This window comes from Panulirus ornatus, chromosome 64 (genome assembly GCF_036320965.1).
Source record: "Panulirus ornatus isolate Po-2019 chromosome 64, ASM3632096v1, whole genome shotgun sequence".
NCBI classification, from domain to species: domain Eukaryota; kingdom Metazoa; phylum Arthropoda; class Malacostraca; order Decapoda; family Palinuridae; genus Panulirus; species Panulirus ornatus.
Genome location: NC_092287.1, coordinates 28,382,818 through 28,404,441, shown reverse-complemented (window position 1 = coordinate 28,404,441; position 21,624 = coordinate 28,382,818). Strand labels below are relative to the sequence as shown.

The following is a 21,624-nucleotide window of genomic DNA, read 5'->3' as shown; positions in this document are numbered from 1 at the left end:
AAAATCGTCCAAATGCCTCTCTCTTCTCTTTCACTAATACTCTTACTTCTTCATCCCACCACTCACTACCCTTTCTAATCAACCCACCTCCCACTCTTCTCATGCCACAAGCATCTTTTGCAAAATCCATCACTGATTCCCTAAATACATCCCATTCCTCCCCCACTCCCCTTGCTTCCATTGTTCTCACCTTTTTCCATTCTGTACTCAGTCTCTCCTGGTACTTCCTCACACAGGTCTCCTTCTCAAGCTCACTTACTCTCACCACCCTCTTCACCCCAACATTCACTCTTCTTTTCTGAAAACCCATACAAATCTTCACCTTAGCCTCCACAAGATAATGATCAGACATCCCTCCAGTTGCACCTCTCAGCACATTAACATCCAAAAGTCTCTCTTTCGCACGCCTGTCAATTAACACGTAATCCAATAACGCTCTCTGGCCATCTCTCCTACTTACATAAGTATACTTATGTATATCTCGCTTTTTAAACCAGGTATTCCCAATCATCAGTCCTTTTTCAGCACATAAATCTACAAGCTCTTCACCATTTCCATTTACAACACTGAACACCCCATGTATACCAATTATTCCCTCAACTGCCACATTACTCACCTTTGCATTCAAATCACCCATCACTATAACCCGGTCTCGTGCATCAAAACCACTAACACACTCATTCAGCTGCTCCCAAAACACTTGCCTCTCTTGGTCTTTCTTCTCATGCCCAGGTGCATAAGCACCAATAATCACCAACCTCTCTCCATCAACTTTCAGTTTTACCCATATTAATCGAGAATTTACCTTCTTACACTCTATCACATACTCCCACAACTCCTGTTTCAGGAGTATTGCTACTCCTTCCCTTGCTCTTGTCCTCTCACTAACCCCTGACTTTACTCCCCAGACATTCCCAAACCACTCTTCCCCTTTACCCTTGAGCTTCGTTTCACTCAGAGCCAAAACATCCAGGTTCCTTTCCTCAAACATACTACCTATCTCTCCTTTTTTCACATCTCGGTTACATCCACACACATTTAGGCACCCCACTCTGAGCCTTATTTATTTATTTATTTATTTATTTTGCTTTGTCGCTGTCTCCCGCGTTTCCGAGGTACCGCAAGGAAACAGACGAAAGAAATAGCCCAACCCACCCCCATACACATGTATATACATACACGTTCACACACACAAATATACATACCTATACATCTCAATGTACACATATATATACACACACAGACATATACATATATACACATGTACACAATTCATACTGTCTGCCTTTATTTGTTCCCATCGCCACTTCGCCACACATGGAATAACAACCCCCTCCCCCCTCATGTGTGTGAGGTAGCGCTAGGAAAAGACACCAAAGGCCCCATTCGTTCACACTCAGTCTCTAGCTGTCATGTAATAATGCACCGAAACCACAGCTCCCTTTCCACATCCAGGCCCCACAGAACTTTCCATGGTTTACCCCAGATGCTTCACATGCCCTGGTTCAATCCACTGACAGCACGTCGACCCCGGTGTACCACATCGTTCCAATTCACTCTATTCCTTGCACGCCTTTCACCCTCCTGCATGTTCAGGCCCCGATCACTCAAACTCTTTTTCACTCCATCTTTCCACCTCCAATTTGGTCTCCCACTTCTCCTCGTTCCCTCCACCTCTGACACATATATCCTCTTGGTCAATCTTTCCTCACTCATTCTCTCCATGTGACCAAACCATTTCAAAACACCCTCTTCTGCTCTCCCAACCACACTCTTTTTATTTCCTCACATCTTTCTTACCCTTACATTAAGTTCAGGCCCGGATCACTCAAAATCTTTTTCACTCCATCTTTCCACCTCCAATTTGGTCTCCCACTTCTCCTCGTTCCCTACACATCTGACACATATATCCTCTTGGTCAATCTTTCCTCACTCATTCTCTCCATGTGACCAAACCATTTCAAAACACCCTCTTCTGCTCTCTCAACCACACTCTATTTATCTCCACACATCTCTCTTACCCTTACATTACTTACTCGATCAAACCATCTCACACCACATATTGTCCTCGAACATCTCATTTCCAGCACATCCACCCTCCTGTGCACAACTCTATCAGTAGCCCACGCCTCGCAACCATACAACATTGTTGGAACCATTATTCCTTCAAACATACCCATTTTTGCTTTCCGAGATAATGTTCTCGACTTCCAAACATTCTTCCAGGCTCCCAGTTTTTCTCCATTCAAACTTACCTCCCAATTGACTTGACCCTCAACCCTACTGTACCTAATAACCTTGCTCTTATTCACATTTACTCTTAACTTTCTTCTTTCACACACTTTACCAAACTGTATGTATGTAGCATTTATGGATCTGGAGAAGGCATATGATAGAGTTGATAGAGATGCTCTGTGGAAGGTACTAAGAATATATGGTGTGGGAGGCAAGTTGTTAGAAGCAGAGAAGTTTTTATCGAGGATGTAAGGCATGTGTACGTGTAGGAAGAGAGGAAAGTGATTGGTTCTCAGTGAATGTAGGTTTGCGGCAGGGGTGTGTGATGTCTCCATGGTTGTTTAATTTGTTTATGGATGGGATTGTTAGGGAGGTGAATGCAAGAGCTTTGGAAAGAGGGGCAAGTATGCAGTCTGTTGGGGATGAGAGAGCTTGGGAATTGAGTCAGTTGTTGTTTGCTGATGATACAGCACTGGTGGCTGATTCATGTGAGAAATTGCAGAAGCTGGTGACTGAGTTTGGTAAAGTGTGTGAAAGAAGAAAGTTAAGAGTAAATGTGAATAAGAGCAAGGTTATTAGGTACAGTAGGGTTGGGGGTCAAGTCAATTGGGAGGTAAGTTTGAATGGAGAAAAACTGGAGGAAGTAAAGTGTTTTAGATATCTGAGAGTGGATCTGGCAGCGGATGGAACCATGGAAGCAGAAGTGAATCATAGGGTAAGGAAGGGGGCAAAAATCCTGGGAGCTTTGAAGAATGTTTGGAAGTCAAGAACATTATCTCCAAAAGCAAAAATGGCTATGTTTGAAGGAATAATGGTTCTAACAATGTTGTATGGTTGCGAGGCGTGGGCTATGGATAGAGTTGTGCGCAGGAGGGTGGATGTGCTGGAAATGAGATATTTGAGGACAATGTGTGGTGTGAGGTGGTTTGATCGAGTAAGTAACGTAAGGGTAAGAGAGATGTGTGGAAATAAAAAGAGCGTGGTTGAGAGAGCAGAAGAGGGTGTTTTGAAATGGTTTGGGCACATGGAGAGAATGAGTGAGGAAAGATTGACCAAGAGGATATATGTGTCGGAGGTGGAGGGAACGAGGAGAAGAGGGAGACCAAATTGGAGGTGGAAAGATGGAGTGAAAAAGATTTTGTGTGATCGGGGCCTGAACATGCAGGAGGGTGAAAGGAGGGCAAGGAATAGAATGAATTGGATCGATGTGGTATACCGGGGTTGACGTGCTGTCAGTGGATTGAATCAAGGCATGTGAAGCGTCTGGGGTAAACCATGGAAAGCTGTGTAGGTATGTATATTTGCGTGTGTGGACGTGTGTATGTACATGTGTATGGGGGGGGGGGGGCATTTCTTTCGTCTGTTTCCTTGCGCTACCTCGCAAACGCGGGAGACAGCGACAAAGTATAAAAAAAAAAAAAAAAAAAAAAAAAAAAAAAAATATATATATATATATATATATATATATATATATATATATATATATATATATATATACACACACACACACATATATATATATATATATATATATATATATATATATATATATATATATACACCTTTTTCAGCACATAAATCTACAAGCTCTTCACCATTTCCATTTACAACACTGAACACCCCATGTATACCAATTATTCCCTCAACTGCCACATTACTCACCTTTGCATTCAAATCACCCATCACTATAACCCGGTCTCGTGCATCAAAACCACTAACACACTCATTCAGCTGCTCCCAAAACACTTGCCTCTCTTGATCTTTCTTCTCATGCCCAGGTGCATATGCACCAATAATCACCCACCTCTCTCCATCAACTTTTAGTTTTATCCATATTAATCGAGAATTTACTTTCTTACACTCTATCACATACTCCCACAACTGCTGTTTCAGGAGTATTGCTACTCCTTCCCTTGCTCTTGTCCTCTCACTAACCCCTGACTTTACTCCCCAGACATTCCCAAACCACTCTTCCCCTTTACCCTTGAGCTTCGTTTCACTCAGAGCCAAAACATCCAGGTTCCTTTCCTCAAACATACTACCTATCTCTCCTTTTTTCACATCTTGGTTACATCCACAAACATTTAGGCACCCCACTCTGAGCCTTCGAGGAGGATGAGCCCTCCCCGCGTGACTCCTTCTTCTGTTTCCCATTTTAGAAAGTTAATACAAGGAGGGGAGGATTTCTGGCCCCCCGCTCCCGTCCCCTCTAGTCGCTTTCTACGACACGCGAGGAATACGTGGGAAGTATTCTTTCACCCCTATCCCCAGGGATAATATACATATATATATATACATATACACATACATACACACACATACACATACATACGCACATATACACACACACACACACATACATATATATGTGAATATATTGGGAATACCTGGTTTAAAAAGCGAGATATACATAAGTATACTTATGTAAGTAGGAGAGATGGCCAGAGAGCGTTATTGGATTACGTGTTAATTGACAGGCGTGCGAAAGAGAGACTTTTGGATGTTAATGTGCTGAGAGGTGCAACTGGAGGGATGTCTGATCATTATCTTGTGGAGGCTAAGGTGAAGATTTGTATGGGTTTTCAGAAAAGAAGAGTGAATGTTGGGGTGAAGAGGGTGGTGAGAGTAAGTGAGCTTGAGAAGGAGACCTGTGTGAGGAAGTACCAGGAGAGACTGAGTACAGAATGGAAAAAGGTGAGAACAATGGAAGCAAGGGGAGTGGGGGAGGAATGGGATGTATTTAGGGAATCAGTGATGGATTGCGCAAAAGATGCTTGTGGCATGAGAAGAGTGGGAGGTGGGTTGATTAGAAAGGGTAGTGAGTGGTGGGATGAAGAAGTAAGAGTATTAGTGAAAGAGAAGAGAGAGGCATTTGGACGATTTTTGCAGGGAAAAAATGCAATTGAGTGGGAGATGTATAAAAGAAAGAGACAGGAGGTCAAGAGAAAGGTGCAAGAGGTGAAAAAAAGGGCAAATGAGAGTTGGGGTGAGAGAGTATCATTAAATTTTAGGGAGAATAAAAAGATGTTCTGGAAGGAGGTAAATAAAGTGCGTAAGACAAGGGAGCAAATGGGAACTTCAGTGAAGGGCGCAAATGGGGAGGTGATAACAAGTAGTGGTGATGTGAGAGGGAGATGGAGTGAGTATTTTGAAGGTTTGTTGAATGTGTTTGATGATAGAGTGGCAGATATAGGGTGTTTTGGTCGAGGTGGTGTGCAAAGTGAAAGGGTTAGGGAAAATGATTTGGTAAGCAGAGAAGAGGTAGTGAAAGCTTTGCGGAAGATGAAAGCCGGCAAGGCAGCAGGTTTGGATGGTATTGCAGTGGAATTTATTAAAAAAGGGGGTGACTGTATTGTTGACTTGTTGGTAAGGTTATTTAATGTATGTATGACTCATGGTGAGGTTCCTGAGGATTGGCGGAATGCGTGCATAGTGCCATTGTACTAAGGCAAAGGGGATAAGAGTGAGTGCTCAAATTACAGAGGTATAAGTTTGTTGAGTATTCCTGGTAAATTATATGGGAGGGTATTGATTGAGAGGGTGAAGGCATGTACAGAGCATCAGATTGGGGAAGAGCAGTGTGGTTTCAGAAGTGGTAGAGGATGTGTGGATCAGGTGTTTGCTTTGAAGAATGTATGTGAGAAATACTTAGAAAAGCAAATGGATTTGTATGTAGCATTTATGGATCTGGAGAAGGCATATGATAGAGTTGATAGAGATGCTCTGTGGAAGGTATTAAGAATATATGGTGTGGGAGGAAAGTTGTTAGAAGCAGTGAAAAGTTTTTATCGAGGATGTAAGGCATGTGTACGTGTAGGAAGAGAGGAAAGTGATTGGTTCTCAGTGAATGTAGGTTTGCGGCAGGGGTGTGTGATGTCTCCATGGTTGTTTAATTTGTTTATGGATGGGGTTGTTAGGGAGGTAAATGCAAGAGTTTTGGAAAGAGGGGCAAGTATGAAGTCTGTTGGGGATGAGAGAGCTTGGGAAGTTAGTCAGTTGTTGTTCGCTGATGATACAGCGCTGGTGGCTGATTCATGTGAGAAACTGCAGAAGCTGGTGACTGAGTTTGGTAAAGTGTGTGGAAGAAGAAAGTTAAGAGTAAATGTGAATAAGAGCAAGGTTATTAGGTACAGTAGGGTTGAGGGTCAAGTAAATTGGGAGGTGAGTTTGAATGGAGAGGGACTGGAGGAAGTGAAGTGTTTTAGATATCTGGGAGTGGATCTGGCAGCGGATGGAACCATGGAAGCGGAAGTGGATCATAGGGTGGGGGAGGGGGCGAAAATTCTAGGGACCTTGAAGAATGTGTGGAAGTCGAGAACATTATCTCGGAAAGCAAAAATGGGTATGTTTGAAGGAATAGTGGTTCCAACGATGTTGTATGGTTGCGAGGCGTGGGCTATGGATAGAGTTGTGCGCAGGAGGATGGATGTGCTGGAAATGAGATGTTTGAGGACAATGTGTGGTGTGAGGTGGTTTGATTGAGTGAGTAACGTAAGGGTAAGAGAGATGTGTGGAAATAAAAAGAGAGTGGTTGAGAGAGCAGAAGAGGGTGTTTTGAAGTGGTTTGGGCACATGGAGAGAATGAGTGAGGAAAGATTGACCAAGAGGATATATGTGTCGGAGGTGGAGGGAACGAGGAGAAGAGGGAGACCAAATTGGAGGTGGAAAGATGGAGTGAAAAAGATTTTGTGTGATCGGGGCCTGAACATGCAGGAGGGTGAAAGGAGGGCAAGGAATAGAGTGAATTGGAGCGATGTGGTATACCGGGGTTGACGTGCTGTCAGTGGATTGAATCAGGGCATGTGAAGCGTCTGGGGTAAACCATGGAAAGCTGTGTAGGTATGTATATTTGCGTGTGTGGACGTATGTATATACATGTGTATTGGGGGGGTTGGGCCATTTCTTTCGTCTGTTTCCTTGCGCTACCTCGCAAACGCGGGAGACAGCGACAAAGTATAAAAAAAAAAAAAAATATATACACACATGGAACCACTATTCCTTCAAACATACCCATTGTTGCTTTTCAAGATAACGTTCTCAACTTCCACACATTCTTCAATGCTCCCAGAACTTTTGCCCCCTTCCCCACCCTATGATTCACTTCCACTTCCATGGTTCCATCTGCTGCCAAATCCACTCCCAGGTATCTAAAACACTTCACTTCCTCCAGTTTTTTTCCTTTCGAACTTACCTCCCAATAAACTTGTCCCTCAACCCTACTGTACCTAATAACCATGCTTTTATTCACATTTACTCCCAGCTTTCTTCTTTCACACACTTTACTAAACTCAGTCACTAGCTTCTCCAGTTTCTAACCTGAATCAGCCACCAGCACTGTATCATCAGCGAACAACTGACTCACTTCCCAAGCTCACTCATCCACAACAGTCTGCATACTTGCCCTTCTTTCCAAAACACTTGCATTCACCTCCCTAACAACCCCATCCATAAACAACTTAAACAACCATGGAGACATCATGCACCCCTGCCGCAAACCAACATTCACTGAGAACCAATGACTTTCCTCTCTTCCTACACGTACACATGCCTTACATCCTCGATAAAAACTTTTCATTGCTTTTAACAACTTGCCTCCCACACCATATATTCTTAATACCTTCCACAGAGCATCTCTATCAACTCTATTATATGCCTTCTCTAAATCCATAAATGCTACATACAAAACCATTTGCTTTACTATGTATTTCTCACATACATTCTTCAGAGCAAACACCTGATCCACACATCCTCTACCACTTCTGAAACCACAGTGCTCTTCCCCAATATGATGCTCTGTACATGCCTTCACCCTCTCAAACAATACCCTCCATTTCCGAGGAATACTCAACAAACTTATACCTCTGTAATTTGAGCATTCACTTTTATCCCCTTTGCGTTTGTACAATGGCACTATGCAAGCCTTCCACCAATCCTCAGGCACCTCACCATGAGACATACATTCATTCAATAATCTTACCAACCAGTCAACAATACAGTCACCCCCTTCTTTAATCCACTGCAGTATCATCCAAACCTGCTGCCTTGCCGGCTTTCATCTTCCGCAAAGCTTTTACTACCTCTTCTCTGTTTACCAAATCATTCTCCCTAATCCTCTCACTTTGCACACCACCTCAACCAAAACACCCTATATCTGCCACTCTATCATCAAACACATTCAACAAACCTTCAAAATACTCACTCCATCTCCTTCTCACATCACCACTACTTGTTATCACCTCCCCATTTAGCCCCCTTCACTGAAGTTCCCATTTGCTCCCTTGTCTTACGCACATTATTTAACTCCTTCCAAAACATCTTTTTACTCTCCCTAAAATTTAATGATACACTCTCACCCCAACCGTCATTTGCCCTCTTTTTCACCTCTTGCAGCTTTCTCTTGACCTCCTGCATCTTTTGCACAAGCCATCACTGCTTCCCTAGATACATCTCATTCCTCCCCTACTCCCCTTACATCCTTTGTTCTCACCTTTTTCCATTCTGTACTCAATCTCTACTGGTATTTCCTCACACAAGTCTCCTTCCCAAGCTCACTTACTCTCACCACCCTCTTCATCCCAACATTCTTTCTCCTTTTATGAAAACCTCTACAAATCTTCACCTTCGCCTCCACAAGATAATGATCGGACATCCCTTCAGTTGCACCTCTCAGCACATTAACATCCAAAAGTCTCTCTTTCACGCGCCTATCAATTAACACGAAATCCACTAATGCTCTCTGGCCATCTCTCCTACTGGCATATGTATACTTATGTATATCTCTCGTTTTAAACCATGTATTCCCAATCACCAGTCCTTTTTCAGCACATAAATCTACAAGCTCTTCACCATTTCCATTTACAACACTGAACACCCCATGTACACCAATTATTCCCTCAACTGCCAAATTACTCACCTCCGCATTCAAATCATCCATCACTATAACCCAGTTTCGTGCATCAAAACTAATAACACACTCATTCAGCTGCTACCAAAACACTTGCCTTTCATGATCTTTCTTCTCATGCCCAGGTGCATATGCGCCAATAATCACCCATCTCTCTCCATCCACTTTCAATTTTACCCATATCAAAATAGAGTTTACTTTCTTACGCTCTATCACATACTCCCACCGCTCCTGTTTCAGGAATAGTGCTACTCCTTCCCTTGTTCCTGTACTCTCACTAACCCCTGACTTTACTCCCAAGACATTCCCAAACCACTCTTCCCCTTTACCCTTGAGCTTCGTTTCACTCAGAGCCAAAACATCCAGGTTCCTTTCCTCAAACGTACTACCTATCTCTCCTTTTTTCTCATCTTGGTTACATCCACACACACTTAGACATCCCAATCTGAGCTTTCAAGGACGATGAGCACTCCCGGCTTGACTCCTTCCTCTGTTTCCCCTTTTAGAAAGTTAAAATATAAGGAGGGTAGGGTTTCCAGAACCCCGCTCGCGTCCCCTTTCGCTGCCTTCTATGACACATGAGGAATGCGTGGGAAGTATTCTTTCTCCCCTATATCAGATTGGGGAAGAGCAGTGTGGTTTCAGAAGTGGTAGAGGATGTGTGGATCAGGTGTTTGCTTTGAAGAATGTATGTGAGAAATACTTAGAAAAGCAAATGGATTTGTATGTAGCATTTATGGATCTGGAGAAGGCATATGATAGAGGTGATAGAGATGCTCTGTGGAAGGTATTAAGAATATATGGTGTGGGAGGAGAGTTGTTAGAAGCAGTGAAAAGTTTTTATCGAGGATGTAAGGCATGTGTACGTGTAGGAAGAGAGGAAAGTGATTGGTTCTCAGTGAATGTAGGTTTGCGGCAGGGGTGTGTGATGTCTCCATGGTTGTTTAATTTGTTTACGGATGGGGTTGTTAGGGAGGTGAATGCAAGAGTTTTAGAAAGAGGGGCAAGTATGAAGTCTGTTGGGGATGAGAGAGCTTGGGAAGTGAGTCAGTTGTTGTTTGCTGATGATACAGCGCTGGTGGCTGATTCATGTGAGAAACTGCAGAAGCTGGTGACTGAGTTTGGTAAAGTGTGTGAAAGAAGAAAGTTAAGAGTAAATGTGAATAAGAGCAAGGTTATTAGGTATAGTAGGGTTGAGGGTCAAGTCAATTGGGAGGTAAGTTTGAATGGAGAAAAACTGGAGGAAGTAAAGTGTTTTAGATATCTGGGAGTGGATCTGGCAGCGGATGGAACCATGGAAGCGGAAGTGGATCATAGGGTGGAGGAGGGGGTGAAAATTCTGGGAGCCTTGAAGAATGTGTGGAAGTCGAGAACATTATCTCGGAAAGCAAAAATGGGTATGTTTGAAGGAATAGTGGTTCCAACAATGTTGTATGGTTGCGAGGCGTGGGCTATGGATAGAGTTGTGCGCAGGAGGATGGATGTGCTGGAAATGAGATGTTTGAGGACAATGTGTGGTGTGAGGTGGTTTGATCGAGTAAGTAACTTAAGGGTAAGAGAGATGTGTGGAAATAAAAAGAGCGTGGTTGAGAGAGCAGAAGAGGGTGTTTTGAAATGGTTTGGGCACATGGAGAGAATGAGTGAGGAAAGATTGACCAAGAGGATATATGTGTCGGAGGTGGAGGGAACGAGGAGAAGTGGGAGACCAAATTGGAGGTGGAAAGATGGAGTGAAACAGATTTTGTGTGATCGGGGCCTGAACATGCAGGAGGGTGAAAGGAGGGCAAGGAATAGAGTGAATTGGATTGATGTGGTATACTGGGGTTGATGTGCTGTCAGTGGATTGAATCAGGGCATGTGAAGCGTCTGTGGTAAACCATGGAAAGCTGTGTAGGTATGTATATTTGCGTGTGTGGACGTGTATGTATATACATGTGTATGGGGGTGGGTTGGGCCATTTCTTTCCTCTGTTTCCCTGCGCTACCTCGCAAACGCGGGAGACAGCAAAAAAAAAAAAAAAAAAAAAAAAAAAAAAAAAATTCATACTATTTGCCATTTCCCGCATTAGCGAGGTAGCGTTAAGCACAGAGAACTGAGCCTTTGAGGGAATATCCTCACTTCGCCCCTTTCTCCATTCCTCTTTTGGAAAATTAAAAAACAAGAGGGGAGGATTCCCAGCCTCCCACTCCCTCCACTTTTCGTCGCCTTCCACAACACGTCAGTAATGCGTGGGAAGTATTCTTTCTCCCCTATCCCCAAGGTAAGGGAGGGGGTGAAAGTTCTGGGAGCGTTGGAAAATGTGTGGAAGGTGAGAACGTTATCTTGGAAAGCAAAAATGTGTATGTTTGAAGGAAGAGTGGTTCCAACAAGAACCACCCTCCTGAACACGCAGGAGGGTGAAAGGCATGCAAGGAATAGAGTGAATTGGAATGATGTGGTTTACCGGGATCGATGTGCTGTTAATGGATTAAACCAGGGCATGTGAAGAGTCTGGGGTAAACCATGGAACGTTGTGTGGGCCCTGGATGTGGAAAGGGAGCTATGGTTTCAGTGCATTATACATGACAGCTAGAGACTGAATGTGAACAAATATGGCCTTTGCTGTCTTTTCCTAGCACTACCTTGCGCACATGCGGGGGGAGAGGGTTGTTATTTCGTGTGTGGCAGGGTGGCGACGGGAATGAATAAGGGCAAACAGTATGAATTATGTACATGTGTATATATGGACATGTCTGTCTGTGTATATATATGTATACATAGAGATGTATAGGTATGTATATGTGCGTGTGTGGACGTGTATGTATATACATGTGTATGTGGGTGGGTTGGGCCATTCTTTCGTCCGCTACCTTGCGCTACCTCGCTAACGCAGGAGACAGTGACAAAGTATAATATATAAATAAAATAAATTACATAGACGTACACATATATACATATGTACATATTCATACATGCTGCCTTCATCCATTCCGACCGCCACCCTGCCACATATGAAATGACACCCCCTCCCCCGTGTGCGCACAAGGTAGCACTAGGGAAAAACAACAAAGGCCACATTCATTCACACTCAGTGTCTAGCTGTCATGTGTAATGCACCAAAACCACAGCTCCCTTTCCATATCCAGGAAGCAAAAAACATTCTATAATTTACCCCAAACGCTTCACATGCCCTGCTTCACTCCACTGACAGCATGTCGACCCCAGTATACCACATGGTTCCAATTCACTCTTTTCCTTGCACGCCTTTCACCCTCCTGCATCTTCAGGCCCCGATCACTCAAAATCTTTTTCACTCCACCTTTCCACCTCCAATTTGGTCTCCCACTTCTCATTCCCTCTACCTCTGACACATATATCCTCTTGGTAAATCTTTCCTAATTCATTCTCTCCATGTGACCAAACCATTTCAAAACACCCTCTTGTACTTTCTCAACATCACGTTTTATTACCACACATCTCTCTTACCCTTTCATTACTTACTCGATCAAACCACCTCACACCACATTGTCCTGAAACACCTCATTTCCATCACATCCACCCTCCTCCACACAACTCTATCTATAGCCCACGCCTCACAACCATATAACATTGTTGGAACCACTATTCCTTCAAACATACCATTTTTGCTTTCCAAGATAACGTTCTCGATTTCCACACATTTTTCAATGCTCCCAGAACTTTCGCCCCCTCCCCCACCCTGTGACTCACTTCTGCTTCCATGGTTCCATCTGCTGTCAAATCCACTCCCAGATATCTAAAACACTTCACTTCCTCCAGTTTTTCTCCATTCAAACTTACCTCCCAATTTACTTGTTCCTCAACCCTACTAAACCCAATAACCTTGCTCTTATACACATTTACTATCAGCTTTCTTCTTTCGCACACTTTACCAAACTCAGTCACCAACTTCTGCAGTTTCTCACCCGAATCAGCCAACAGCGCTATATCATCAGCGAACAACAACTGACTCACTTCCCAAACCCTCTCATCCACTACAGACTGCATACTTGCCCCCTCTCCAAAACTCTTGCATTTACCTCCCTAACAACCCCATCCATAAACAGCTTAAATAACCATGGAGACATAACACACCCCTGCCGCAAACCAACATTCACTGGGAACCACTCACTTTCCTCTCTTCCTACATGTACACATGCCTTATATCCTCGATGAAAACTTTTTACTGCTTATAGCAACTTACCTCCCAGACCATATACTCTTGATACCTTTCACAAAGCATCTCTATCAACTCTTCTCATATACCTTCTCCAGATCAATAAATGCTACATATGAATCCATCTGCTTTTCTAAGAAGGTGGTGAGAGTAAGTGAGCTTGGGAAGGAGACCTGTGTGGGGAAGTACCAGGAGAGACTGTGTACAGAATGGAAAAAGGTGAGAACAATGGAAGTAAGGGGAGTGGGGGAGGAATGGGATGTATTTAGGGAATCAGTGATGGATTGCGCAAAAGATGCTTGTGGCATGAGAAGAGTGGGAGGTGGGCTGTTTAGAAAGGGTAGTGAGTGGTGGGATGAAGAAGTAAGAGTATTAGTGAAAGAGAAGAGAGAGGCATTTGGACGATTTTTGCAGGGAAAAAATGCAATTGAGTGGGAGAAGTATAAAAGAAAGAGACAGGAGGTCAAGAGAAAGGTGCAAGAGGTGAAAAAAAGGGCAAATGAGAGTTGGGGTGAGAGACTATCAGTAAATTTTAGGGAGAATAAAAAGATGTTCTGGAAGGAGGTAAATAGGGTGCGTAAGACAAGGGAGCAAATGGGAACTTCAGTGAAGGGCGTAAATGGGGAGGTGATAACAAGTAGTGGTGATGTGAGAAGGAGATGGAATGAGTATTTTGAAGGTTTGTTGAATGTGTCTGATGACAGAGTGGCAGATATAGGGTGTTTTGGTCGAGGTGGTGTGCAAAGTGAGAGGGTTAGGGAAAATGATTTGGTAAACAGAGAAGAGGTAGTAAAAGCTTTGCGGAAGATGAAAGCCGGCAAGGCAGCAGGATTGGATGGTATTGCAGTGGAATTTATTAAAAAAGGGGGTGACTGTATTGTTGACTGGTTGGTAAGGTTATTTAATGTATGTATGACTCATGGTGAGGTGCCTGAGGATTGGCGGAATGCGTGCATAGTGCCATTGTACAAAGGCAAAGGGGATAAGAGTGAGTGCTCAAATTACAGAGGTATAAGTTTGTTGAGTATTCCTGGTAAATTATATGGGAGGGTATTGATTGAGAGGGTGAAGGCATGTACAGAGCATCAGATTGGGGAAGAGCAGTGCGGTTTCAGAAGTGGTAGAGGATGTGTGGATCAGGTGTTTGCTTTGAAGAATGTATGTGAGAAATACTTAGAAAAGCAAATGGATTTGTATGTAGCATTTATGGATCTGGAGAAGGCATATGATAGAGTTGATAGAGATGCTCTGTGGAAGGTATTAAGAATATATGGTGTGGGAGGCAAGTTGTTAGAAGCAGTGAAAAGTTTTTATCGAGGATGTAAGGCATGTGTACGTGTAGGAAGAGAGGAAAGTGATTGGTTCTCAGTGAATGTAGGTTTGCGGCAGGGGTGTGTGATGTCTCCATGGTTGTTTAATTTGTTTATGGATGGGGTTGTTAGGGAGGTAAATGCAAGAGTCCTGGAAAGAGGGGCAAGTATGAAGTCTGTTGGGGATGAGAGAGCTTGGGAAGTGAGTCAGTTGTTGTTCGCTGATGATACAGCGCTGGTGGCTGATTCATGTGAGAAACTGGAGAAGCTGGTGACTGAGTTTGGTAAAGTGTGTGGAAGAAGAAAGTTAAGAGTAAATGTGAATAAGAGCAAGGTTATTAGGTACAGTAGGGTTGAGGGTCAAGTCAATTGGGAGGTGAGTTTGAATGGAGAAAAACTGGAGGAAGTGAAGTGTTTTAGATATCTGGGAGTGGATCTGTCAGCGGATGGAACCATGGAAGCGGAAGTGGATCATAGGGTGGGGGAGGGGGCGAAAATTTTGGGAGCCTTGAAAAATGTGTGGAAGTCGAGAACATTATCTCGGAAAGCAAAAATGGGTATGTTTGAAGGAATAGTGGTTCCAACAATGCTGTATGGTTGTGAGGCGTGGGCTATGGATAGAGTTGTGCGCAGGAGGATGGATGTGCTGGAAATGAGATGTTTGAGGACAATGTGTGGTGTGAGGTGGTTTGATCGAGTAAGTAACGTAAGGGTAAGAGAGATGTGTGGAAATAAAAAGAGCGTGGTTGAGAGAGCAGAAGAGGGTGTTTTGAAATGGTTTGGGCACATGGAGAGAATGAGTGAGGAAAGATTGACCAAGAGGATATACGTGTCGGAGGTGGAGGGAACGAGGAGAAGAGGGAGACCAAATTGGAGGTGGAAAGATGGAGTGAAAAAGATTTTGTGTGATCGGGGCCTGAACATGCAGGAGGGTGAAAGGAGGGCAAGGAATAGAGTGAATTGGAGCGATGTGGTATACAGGGGTTGACGTGCTGTCAGTGGATTGAATCAAGGCATGTGAAGCATCTGGGGTAAACCATGGAAAGCTGTGTAGGTATGTATATTTGCGTGTGTGGACGTGTGTATGTACATGTGTATGGGGGGGGGGGGGCCATTTCTTTCGTCTGTTTCCTTGCGCTACCTCGCAAATGCGGGAGACAGCGACAAAGTATAAAAAAAAAAAAAAAAAAAAAAAAAAAAAAAAATTTCAAATCAAACACCTGATCCACACATCCTCTACTACTTCTGAAACCACACTGCTCCTCCCCAATCTGGCACTCTGTACATGCCTTGACTCTCTCGATCAATACCCTCCCATATAATTTCCCAGGAATACTCAACAAACTTATACCTCTGTAATTTGAACACTCACCTTTATCCCCTTTTCCTTTGTACAATGGCACTATACATGCATTCCACAAATCCTCAGGCACTTCACCATGAACCACACATACACTGAATATCCTCACCAACCAGTCAACAACAGTCACCCCCTTTTTTAATAAATTCCACTGCAGTACCATCCAAACCTGCCACCTTACTGGCTTTCATTTTCCACAAAGCTTTCACTACCTCTTCTTTGTTTACCAAATCATTCTCCCTGACCCTCTTACTTCGCACACCACCTGGACCAAAACACCCTAAAACTGAAAGTGTATGGAGAATGATGGGTTATTATTGGTGCTTACACACCTGGTCATGAAAAGAAAGTTCACGAGGCAAGTGTTTAGGGAGCAGCTAAGTGAGTGTGTCAGTAGCTTTGGTGCATGTGACCGGGTATTAGAAATGGGTGATTTAAATGCAAAGGTGAGTAATGTGGCAGTTGAGGGTATAATTGGTGTACATGGGGTATTCAGTGTTGTGAATGGAAATGGTGAAGAGCTTGTGTATTTGTGTGCTGTAAAGAGACTGGTGAATGGGAATACCTGATTTAAAAAGAGGGATATACATAAGTATATGTATGTGACTAGGAGAGATGGTGAAATTGCATAACTGGATTAAGTGTTAATTGATAGGCATGTAAAAGAGAGACTTTTGAATGTTAATGTGCTGGGAGTTGCAGCTGGAGGGATGTCTGATCATTATCTTGTGGAGATGAAGTAGAAGATTTGTAGAGGTTTTCAAAATAGAAGAGAGAATGTTGGGGAGAAGACAGTGGTCAGAGTAAGTGAGCTTGGAAAGGAGACTTGTGTGAGGAAGTACCAAAAGAGATTGAGTGTAGAATGGCAAAAGTTGAGAGTAAATGATGTGAGGGGAGTGGATGAGGAATGGGATGTTTTTAGGAAGCAGTGATGGCATGTGCAAAAGATGCATGTAGCAGGCCCCACAGACCTTTCCGTGGTTTACCCCAGACGCTTCACATGCCCTGGTTCAGTCCACTGACAGCACGTCAACCCTGGTATACCACATCATTCCAATTCACTCTATTCCTTGTATGCCTCTCACCCTCCTGTATGCTCAAGCCCCAATCGCTCAAAATCTTTTTCATTCCATCCTTCCACCTCCAATATGGTCTCCTTCTCCTTGTACCCTCCACCTCTGGCACATATATCCTTTATGTCAATCTTTCCTCACTCATTCTCTCGATATGTCCAAACCATTTCCACACATACTCTTCTGCTCTCTCAACCATACTCTTTTCATTTCCACACTTCTCTCTTACCCTTTCATAACTTACTCAATCAAACCAACTCACACCACATATTGTCCTTAAACAATGAATTTCCAAAACATCCACCCTCCTCTGTACAACCCTATCTAGAGCCCATGCCTCACAACCATACAACATTGTTGGAACCACTACTCCTTTAAACATACCCATTTTTGCTCTCCAAGGTAATGTTCTCTCCTTCCATACATTCTTCATTGCTCCCAGAACCTTCGTCCCCTTCCCCGCCCTGTGACTCACTTCCCCTTACGTGGGAAGTGAGTCAAATCCACTCCCAGATATCTAAAACACTTCACTTCCTCCAATATTTCTCCATTCAAATTTACATCCCAACTAAATTATCCCTCAACCACCCTGAAGCTAATAACCTTGCTCTTATTCAAATTTACTGTCATCTTTCTCCTTTCACACACTTTTCCAAACTCAGTCACCAACTTCAGCTATCTTGCTGACACAAGAATCAGCAATCACATATAGTAATAATAAATAATATTAAAACACAACCTTTAAAACTATACAGTTGACTGCTGTAAAATCAATGATTTCATAGAAAACTCCTAACATATGTTACAAAATATGAGCGTACATTTTACCCACAATGCTTTACTCCCGATAATTGAAAACAAAAATTTTCTCATTGGAGACAGCTTTCCACCATGATAACTTACCTTATACATATACCACTGATTCCAATAATCATGGTCAAGATCCTGGGCCTAAATCTATGTATTTTGTATCATCTTTAGCACCAATACCCACACGATGGGTATGACTGCATGATGAATCAATTGTATATGCAGCAGAACTTCAAAACCAGTTTAACTTTTTCTCTAAATTACCACAGCTGGTCTTTCACTAAAATCCTATCAAAGAATACTATTCTTTATTGTCTCACCTTTTACTTTCACTGCTTTTGCATTCACAAATCTTCTCTGACCATTCCAAACATTATATAACCTACATGTTAATATCCTGACAGAACAAGTCAACATCTGGCCATTTCACACCTATGATGCTTATCCCAACAAGAAACAAAATGCACACTTCTCTTCCTTCTACTCCTTATCTTTACATATATACTCACATATTATCTCAGTCTAAGATAAGCCTTTTTGAACAGTTTCTTTAAATCTATATATAAGTCTTTCCAAAGAAAACACTTCAGTTTAACTTGGGCAATGAATATATGATAATGTTATGCACACAGACCAATTTGTGTCCTACTAATATATGTGATAATAGTACAGTACCATAACAACTTAATCCTAAATTACCATCATCAAACACCAAAGCTACAGTCTAAACTAAAGAGGTCATCACATGCACCAGAGGTCTACAATACACCCAAGCCCCAGTAACTGTCAAGGCTACATTACCTGCTCTAGCTTATGAGTGACATGCAAATTAGATCATCAAGCATATCACCTCTGCAACTCAGTCTCGTGCTTACACTGTTAGGGGTAGACAAACACAGTGAGAAAACAACACATATTGTGCACATCAAGTTAAAGATGCTAATAAAACACAGAAAAGAAAAAACAAACCCTTTCAATGCAGCTAATAATACCAAAGTGTAGGAGCAAAACCACTGTTAAGAGACCTTGAAGAAATGAAAGAATTTCAAGAAAAATAAACGGTCTTGTCAATTGGTATACGAGTTTCTACGTGAAAATCATAAAATACACATTTCTCATCACAAAAGTTATTATCTTTATGTCACTGTGCAGTCTACTTGACAACATTTTGTTAACAAAATACATACTGTGTCTATTACATATAACACTGTGGTCATGCAAGAACCCATTTTTTCTTATTTGGGTAAATATAACAATAATGAACAATGCCAGTTCCATCACATTGAAATATTTACCTCCAATAAAGAATACAGAGCATCAGTATTTAGTACTGAAATTCGAGAAGCCATATAGGTATCACTGCACAGAGTCCATGTTAATGAAAGCAACAAGAGTAGCTAAGTAATTTTTTGACAGGTAGTGGTGCTCTTTAAGATCTGTCAACATTCAGGTTAACTGTATCAGTATCATGTATTCTTTCCAACAGTCAAAGCAGCATGATACAAACTTAAACCTTGAAATTCTGTGTATTTGTCTTCAGTATTTCAAGCACAAAAAACCAGACACAAGCACTTAAAAAATTTGAAAAATTCCACATGCTGGTTTGGCTGGATACTTTGTGGAGCACAGGGCACTTACATTAAGGTATTACAATGTAATATGGAGAAAGAATTACCTCAGCCATTACATCCAATGAAGAAAAAGGAGGAAGAACAAACAGCAATAAAAGCAGAGGGAGACTTGAGAAAGCAAAAGAAAAATTAATAATAGGAGATGGGGAACAAAGATAAACAATTAGACGAAATATCATCCCTGTAGGATATGGTGGAGTCTGATAATAAGTTGCAGAGAACATGTGGCGCTGTAGTGTAAGAACAGTGACATCAACAGAAAAATGGAAAGCATTTTAACTTCCACAATAATTCTTCATTGGTGATCAAGACAAACCTGTCTACTACTTACTTCATTAAATACTGTACAGAACTTCAGTGCTACAATGAAAATAGTCCATTAAGGTTTCCCACACAGCTGTGTATGGAATTAATGAGTCAAAATTTCATGACTGGAATGGCGTATGAAATAAAGATAAAAATTAAATGCTGATGAACTACTTAGCAGTATGGAACATGAGAACAACTTTATTTTACTCAATAAAACTATGATAACATCTCATTTCAATAAGGTCAATATACAACAAAGGTAGCAATCTAAACAAATTCTTTTGTTATATAATGTGAAGACCCAGTCTATATATCAATATCTACAATAGATATCTATGGAAAACATTATGCTTTGATTTTGTTAATTTTTAGTCAGTATATTATATTTAATCACAGTTTCCTGTGTCAGTGAGGTACCTCCAGGAAGCAGAAAAAGAATAGCCCATCCACTCATAAACACACACACACACACACACACACACACAGTGGGGGAGGAATGGGATGTATTTAGGGAAACAGTTATGGCTTGCGCAAAAGATGCTTGTGGCATGAGAAGTGTGGGAGGTGGGTTGATTAGAAAGGGTAAAGAGTGGTGGGATGAAGAAGTAAGATTATTAGTGAAAGACAAGAGAGAGGCATTTGGACGATTTTTGCTGGGGAAAAAATGCAAATGAGTGGGAGATTTATAAAAGAAACAGGCAGGAGGTCAAGAGAAAGGCGCAAGAGGTAAAAAAGAGGGCAAATGAGAGTTGGGGTGAGAGAGTATCATTAAATTTTAGGGAGAATAAAAAGATGTTTTGGAAGGAGGTAAATAAAGTGCGTAAGACAAGGGAGCAAATGGGAACTTCAGTGAAGGGGCTAATGGGGAGGTGATAACAAGTAACGGTGATGTGAGAAGGAGAAGGAGTGAGTATTTTAAAGGTTTGTTGAATGTGCTTGATGATAGAGTGGCAGATATAGGGTGTTTTGGTCGAGGTGTTGTGCAAAGTGAGAGGGTTAGGGAAAATGATTTGGTAAACAGAGAAGAGGTAGTAAAAGCTTTGCGGGAGATGAAAGCCAGCAAGGCAGCAGGTTTGTATGGTATTGCAGTGGAATTTATTGAAAAAGGGGGTGACTGTATTGTTGACTGGTTGGTAAGGTTATTAAACGTATGTATGATTCATGGTTAGGTGCCTCAGGATTGGCGGAAAGCTTGCATAGTGCCATTGTACAAACACAAAGGGGATAAAAGTGAGTGCTCAAATTACAGAGGTATAAGTTTGTTGAGTATTCCTGGGAAATTATATGAGAGGGTATTGATTGAGAGGGTGAAGGCATGTACAAAGCATCAGATTGGGGAAGAGCAGTGTGGTTTCAGAAGTGGTAGAGGATGTGTGGATCAGGTGTTTGCTTTGAAAAATGTATGTGAGAAATACTTAGAAAAGCTAATGGATTTGTATGTAGCATTTATGGATCTGGAGAAGGCTTATGATAGAGTTGATAGAGACGCTCTGTGGAAGGTATTAAGAATATATGGTATGGGAGGAGAGTTGTTAGAAGCAGTGAAAAGTTTTTATCGAGGATGTAAGGCATGTGTACGTGTAGGAAGAGAGGAAAGTGATTGGTTCTCAGTTAATGTAGGTTTGCGGCAGAGGTGTGTGATGTCTCCATGGTTGTTCAATTTGTTTATGGATGGGGTTGTTAGGGAGGTGAATGCAAGAGTTTTGGAAAGAGGGGCAAGTATACAGTCTGTTGTGGATGAGAGAGCTTGGGAAGTGTCAGGTGCTGTTTGTTGATGATACAGCGCTGGTGGCTGATTCATGTGAGAAACTGGAGAAG

General features: G+C 42.2%; 1 protein-coding gene across 7 annotated transcripts in view; it reads right to left on the bottom strand.

Moving 5' to 3' along the window:
• LOC139746355 (ralA-binding protein 1-like) overlaps positions 1-21,624 on the bottom strand; it is a 248,109-nt gene that overhangs the window by 116,162 nt on the left and 110,323 nt on the right. For 3 of the 7 annotated variants that reach the window (XM_071657536.1, XM_071657537.1, XM_071657538.1), the window contains one exon: positions 18,668-18,742. The exons of the other annotated variants lie outside the window; for them this stretch is intronic. The gene's annotated coding sequence lies outside the window, so the exon portion shown is untranslated. The remainder of the gene's footprint in view (positions 1-18,667; positions 18,743-21,624) is intronic. 7 annotated transcript variants of the gene reach the window in all.